Source organism: Oncorhynchus nerka, linkage group LG9a (assembly GCF_034236695.1).
Source record: "Oncorhynchus nerka isolate Pitt River linkage group LG9a, Oner_Uvic_2.0, whole genome shotgun sequence".
Classification (NCBI taxonomy): Eukaryota; Metazoa; Chordata; class Actinopteri; order Salmoniformes; family Salmonidae; genus Oncorhynchus; species Oncorhynchus nerka.
In genome coordinates, this window is record NC_088404.1 from 43505892 (window position 1) to 43513018 (window position 7127).

General features: G+C 43.6%; 1 long non-coding RNA gene across 1 annotated transcript; it reads right to left on the reverse strand.

Annotated features, from left to right (window-relative positions):
* Window positions 1-1701: 1701 nt before the first annotated feature.
* Window positions 1702-4163, reverse strand: LOC135573276 (uncharacterized). Its single transcript, XR_010464640.1, has 2 exons — window positions 2953-4163; window positions 1702-2754 (listed from the first exon to the last, which is right to left on the reverse strand). It is a non-coding gene; the product is annotated as an uncharacterized LOC135573276 (long non-coding RNA).
* Between the last annotated feature and the right edge of the window lie 2964 nt (window positions 4164-7127).

The following is a 7127-nucleotide window of genomic DNA, read 5'->3' on the forward strand; positions in this document are numbered from 1 at the left end:
GACTAGCTAAAAAATAAGTGAAAATGTACAAATTATACAATGGATTATGATAATTTTCTGGTAAAAAAAAAGTGAAGGTGCAAAAACATGTTTGCACCCCACCATTTTAATTTGCTCCATGGCGGCAAGTGATAAGAAGGCTGTTCAGCTCCTCTCATTCGCAAAGAGGAATAACTTTGTAGCTTGTTCTGATTAATAAACAATGCCATGCTGGTGAGTGGTAACATTTAAACAAAAACCAGCCCTGAAACGAAACGTAGGCTGAAAATAATGTCTACATCATAACATAGGAAAAGACACCGTATTCACGCAGATTTGCAAAAAGTGGGCAGCTCGGGATTTGTCACTTCAAGCCCAAATATATCATACTTTGACTAAAACGATGACTTGACTTAAATCGTTGTGCAACATCATGGGTAAACTCTGGCCATCGTCTTTCAGCTCGAAAAGCTTCTCCCCTTATGCAGTTGGCATCCAGCACCTACAGATATACACGTCTTAGCAACTAGCAACCCTGTAGTCATTGAGGGTTTGCTAATATTTTTCAACTAAAATTAATGCTTTATTTACATGATTCCACTCACTTGTTCAAAGACCTGCTTCAACATTGCAGTTTACCAAACTGAACACCTGGATGGATACAGACAGATATAACTTATTGTGTGGCTGTGTTGGAATAATTTCACGTAATAATAGGAATGTAAACATACAAATAAGAGCATGACAAAGTAAAAATAGCTCCACAACTGCTCTGACTCCACCAGCTGGGTTTACACCGTGGAACTAGTGGGCACAGCCCTCTGCCTCTTACACACTTACCTAGACCAAATTTAAAATGTTATTTGTATTTAACTAGGCAAGTCAGTTAAGAAAACAACTCTTATTTACAATGACGACCTACCCCGGGCAAACCCTAACAACGCTGGGCCAATTGTGCTCCGCCCTATGAGACTCCCCCAATTACGGCCAGTTGTGATACAGCCTGGAATCGAACCAGGGTCTGTAGGGACGCCTCTAGCACTGAGATGCAATGCCTTATGTTTAATATCGGGGAATCCCATCTTTCCTACGTTGCAGATGTACAGTATTTAGGCCATCTACAGTACAGTGCTGGTGGAAAGGCAACAATGACATTAATGCTTAGCTGTAGTTAACGATCGAGATAACTGCTCCAAGGAAATGCCAAAATAAATTTAAAAAACACCAACAGTGTCTTAATTTCAGTTGTACAACTGTCTAGGTACCCCCTTTCCTTTCTCTTTAATAGGGTGTTGGGCCACCAGAACAGCTTCAATGCATCTTGGCATAGATTCTACAAGTGTCTGGAACTCTATTGGAGGGATGCGACACCATTCCTCCATGAAAAATTCCATAATTGGGTGTTTTGTTGAAGGTGGTGGGAAATGCTGTCTCCTATGTACCTTTGGGACCCCTTTTTCAAAGTCAATTCATTGAGATCTCTTCTAGCCATGGTAGGCAAAATAATGCACAACTTGGCATTTTTATAAATGACCTTAAGCATGATGGGATGTTAATTTCTTAATTAACTCAGAAACAACTGTATGGAAGAACCTGCTTTCAATAGACTTTGTATCCCCCATTTAATGAAGTATTTATTTTGTTACCTGTATTTCTTTCTGGCAGTGATCAAACACTTAAAGTTATCAGATTCATCAACATATTATTCCAATAAAGAAGTCATGAATTTCACACATTTTAATTGTATTACTGTTCATTTCAAGTTTTAGATAACTTATAAACCGCAAGCTTGTGTGTGTGATTAGTGAATTTAAAAGGTGCAAATTGGTAGTCAGGCACAGATGGCAGTAGGCAGACAGAATGGCATGCTAGGAATAGGCACCAGGGTGTCAGAGAAGATGGATGCCAAGAGTGTGCAAAACTGTCATCAAGGCAAAGGGTTGCTGTTTGAAGAATATCAAATATAAAATATATTTTGATTTGATTAACACTTTTCTGGTTACTACATGATTCCATGTGTTATTTCATAGTTTATGTCTTCACTATTATTCTACAATGTATAAAATAGTAAAAATAAAGAAAAATCCTTGAATTAGTTGGTGTCCAAACTTTTGACTGCTAGTGTACAGTGTGTTTGTATTTATGTGAAAATGGAAACTGTACATAAAATGGTGCAGTGAATTAAAACAAAGGAGGGTGTGGTTTGAGGTGTATGTTGGGTATGGTGTGGACCTAAACTCAAGTGTATCCTTACAACCAGGCCCTGGAAGAGATCCCTCAGATACTGGGCATCCAGTGCCATTCTCTGGGCCAGCTCGCGTCGCTCCTCTGCATATTACAACACACCAGCCTCTTCTGCATCAACACCCTCACATACTCCACCACCATCAGCCACTGGCTGCAAACGCTACTCAGGACACTGGTATAAGTCAGCTACAGACTAATATGATTGTCAAAAGGTGATGGCAGGGTGGGCGAACACAACTATACATCTCAATATGGCGCTCCAGGACGCCACATAACTTCGAAGTGAGCGTGATGTATCCCTGGGCCAGTCAGGAGCGAGACAGGAGTCCCTGCAGGAAGGGCTGGAGCTCCAGCAGTAGTTGGCCTATCGCCAGGCCATCCTCACAACCCGGTCCAGAGCAGCCAGGGGTTGATAGAGGATGAGGATGATGCAGTCTCTTAGAGGCCAGTAGATAGAGGTGGAACTTGTTATTTGTGCTTTGATCCCAGCGATGCTCCTTCCCAAATTCAACAGGCATCTCCCGGAAACTGGAAACAGAGGGAGACGAAATGAGAGACTTGGACATGGAGACTGATGTAGAGAGAAAGCGGATCCAGTGATTACACGCACAAGCAAATATTATAGGTGATATATAGGTTATAGGAAAAGTATCACAAATTCTCTACACCATTCTCATACATACACAGCCACATTAGGCACATACACACACAAAAAAACAGACCCACCTATTGAGGTTCTCCATCTCATAGAGCCCCACCTGTGTGGTCTGATCCTAAAGTGATTCACTGATCATCAGAGAGACCCGCGCATTCCCCTCCAGCATCTAACACAACAATGACACAAACAGAACATCACAACTCACAGGCCTCAAAACCCTCCACAACATATCACCAACACAACTCAAGTATGTGCATTAAAATAACATTTACCACAACCACATTGCAAACATTTTATATACTGACCATTTTAAAGCAGCCTTAATGTAGATTGTATGTTTGTTAACCTGTGTGATGATGGTTGGCAGGCTGGTATGGTAAAAGCCCTCATGGTCAGTGTCTGGTTCCTGCTCTCTCTGCCAGTCTGTCAGCTCAACCTCCAGGGCTTGTGCATCCACCCAGACACTTTTCTCCTACACAATACAAACTCCACCCAGACACTTTTCTCCTACACAATACAAACTCCACCCAGACACTTTTCTCCTACACAATACAAACTCCACCCAGACTCTTTTCTCCTACACAATACAAACTCCACCCAGACTCTTTTCTCCTACACAATACAAACTCCAGTTAGCAATGTGGGCTCAACCCTCTCTCTGATTCTCACTGTATTAAACAAGTGTACATACACTGCATTCGGTAAGTATTCAGACCCCTTGACTTTTTCCCTAATTTGTTTTACATTACAGCCTTATTCTAAAATGGATTAAATACATTTTTCCCTCATCAATATACACACAATACCTTATAATGACAAAGTGAAAGATTTTTATAAATTTTTGCAAATGTATTAAAAATAAACAACTGAAATACCTTATTTATTCAGACCCTTTGCTATGAGACTACGATTTGAGCTCTGGTGCATCCTGTTTCCATTGATCATCCTTGAGATGTTTCGACAACTTGATTGGAGTGCACTTGTGGTAAATTCAATTTATTGGACATGATTTGGAAAGGCACACCTGTCTATATAAGGTCCCATAGTTGACAGTGCATGTCAGAGCAAAAACCAAGCCGTGAGGTCAAAATAATTGTCTGTAGAGATCCGAGATTGTGTCGAGGCACAGATCTGGGGAATGGTATCAATTTCTCCCTCAAGTCTATATAATTTACATTTACATTTTACATTTAAGTCATTTAGCAGACGCTCTTATCCAGAGCGACTTACAAATTGGTGCGTTCACCTTAAGACATCCAGTGGAACAGCCACTTTACAATAGTGCATCTAAATCTTTTAAGGGGGTGAGAAGGATTACTTTATCCTATCCTAGGTATTCCTGAAAGAGGTGGGGTTTCAGGTGTCTCCGGAAGGTGGTGATTGACTCCGCTGTCCTGGCGTCGTGAGGGAGTTTGTTCCACCATTGGGGGGCCAGAGCAGCGAACAGTTTTGACTGGGCTGCGCGGGAACTGTACTTCCTCAGTGGTAGGGAGGCGAGCAGGCCAGAGGTGGATGAACGCAGTGCCCTTGTTTGGGTGTAGGGCCTGATCAGAGCCTGGAGGTACTGAGGTGCCGTTCCCCTCACAGCTCCGTAGGCAAGCACCATGGTCTTGTAGCGGATGCGAGCTTCAACTGGAAGCCAGTGGAGAGAGCGGATTTCACATGGGAAATGACAATTGCTTCCAGTGAGAGCAGGTGTGTTTGTAATTACATGATACCTTGAGTCTGGAGTGGATGGATGAGGTCCTCAGACATTCCCTTTTGCGGTACTGTCCCAACCTCTCCAAATGCTCAGGGCAACAGAACACACCCAATACCCACTTCAGGGCAGTGTCCCAGGCCAAGCTCTCTGTCCTCCACACCTCTGGCCACACCTCAGAGCGCTGCTGCAGCATCTGTCAATCAGATGTAAACAAGCTCAATTCACCCGATATTCAATCAAACAATATATGTGACAGGATCCACATTAAAAGTATACGTCTGTCAGTACTTCTGGAAAGATATCAGTTTTGTTGTTTTGCTTGTATGAGTGTGTGGTCATGAGCAATTATGAGTCAATGGGGAGCAGCATGATGTGTGTGTGTGTATGAGCGTGTGGTCATGAGCAATTATGAGTCAATGGGGAGCAGCACGATGTGTTTATGTGTGTGTGTGTATGTGCCATTTAGACAAACAGCACCGTCTGTCTCAGTGGTGGCCATGAGCATTAAATATGACCAAGCATGACATCATCAATTCTGCGGCACAATAAACCTATGGAAGTCTAAATATAGGCAAGCTGGAGATGCTGTCAGAGAAACACTTAGAATAAGCTTCCCTTGTCTAACACAGAAATAATTCCAGTCGGTGAGGGTAAGAGAATTAGATGCATGTACATTTACAGCCAACTCAAACACATTAAAGCCATGTATTGTTTTCTCTGTTGTGAGAAGTGGGTGTTGGTGTGAGTCAGCTGGTACAGTCTGTGGTGGTGGTTGTTAGTGATTTGAACGTGAGCATGTAGACATCTGTACCTTCAGGTTTGTCACCACCATTCTTGTCTCTGTCTGCCATAAGTTCAGTGGTCCACCCATCCACCACCAAGAGAGCCCTACACATAGGACCAGAACACCACCGAGAGCCCTACACATAGGACCAGAACACCACTGAGAGCCCTACACATAGGACCAGAACACCACCGAGAGCCCTACACATAGGACCAGAACACCACCGAGAGCCCTACACATAGGACCAGAACACCACCGAGAGCCCTACACATAGGACCAGAACACCACGAGCCCTACACATAGGACCAGAACACCACGAGCCCTACACATAGGACCAGAACACCACAGAGAGCCCTACACATAGGACCAGAACACCACAGAGAGCCCTACACATAGGACCAGAACACCACAGAGAGAGAAAGGAGAGAAGGCACATATCCATTCTACTGACGGTCTTCCCCTCTCACTCTCCCAGACACATCCTCTATGGAGAGGCCGGCAGGGAGGGAGAGAGGCAGAGGTAACGGGAACCTTCGTCATTCGAAGGGGCGTGGTCTTGTATCAAACAGTGGCGCTCTGCGTCTCAAACGTATTTTCTTTAAATGGGCAAAATAATTTTATACATATTTGCATACCTACAGTACTTGTCATTAGAAATGAAGGGGGGAAACTCTAATCAGTCTTGGTATGACATTTCAATAAGGGAATTCTGTATTGCCCTTAACATTGTTAGCTTTGAGGAGCGAAGTCCACTGATCTTCCACAGCTGTTGAGATCTGGGACAAACTAGGGATGTTACACAACTGCTACCTCTAAAGGGAGTTTGTTAATTTGTGTATCAGCAAGTCCCCTGACCTCTCCCCACATCGGTGTCTCTCCCCATTTCCTGGACCTCTTCAAAACACAGAACTATGCCCCAAGTGGGAGTATTATTACATCCTTTGTACGTGTGATGGGATTTCTTAAAACTCTTTCCAGTTTGTAAGGTAATCCAGTCAGATGCAGCTTCCACAAATCAGTGAAAATGTCAATTGGTTTATTAGATTTAAAGGCTCCGGTAACATGTCTTTAGTGGTTCATATGCCAAGTACCATAACGGGTTGAGGGTACAGTATCTAACAATAGAGATGGAGACAAGTTTACCAGGAATGACAGTTACAGATTGGGGAGAGGATGTGATATTAGTTCCTCTTAGGGTGAGACCAGTGCCCCATTGTTCTTACTGTATCTCACGGACCACCCCGATTACTAAAGACACCGGTCTCTCATTACTTCCCCTATAACATTGGCCTTGTCCCTGGGCATCTCACCACTCATATCAATGTCCTGCTAGCTATAGGCCCAGTATGCATTCAAAAGGGCATTCTATTCCCTTTAAAAGTGCACTACCTTAGACCAGGGCCCATAATACACTAAATAGGGACTATGGTGTCATTTACCAGACTCTGCCCAGTGTTCTGGCTGAACACGACACTGAGGCATGAGCCCTGGGATGTACAGTTGGGCCACTCTTCCAATCATCACCTTGAGCTGAGAACCAACTGCCCCACCTCCCCCCAGAGGGGCTCCAGGAATGATCTTTCTGTAGCAGTACACATCAAACACAGGCATGACTTCCTGTATGACATTCCTGTCCCGAGTTCCTGCTCCATAGCCAACCCCATTCCCTCAATACTTTACAATGTTGTAAACACTGTATGGCTCACTCATTCATATGACTATATTATGGAGGAAGATGTCAGCTTTAAGACAGAGGA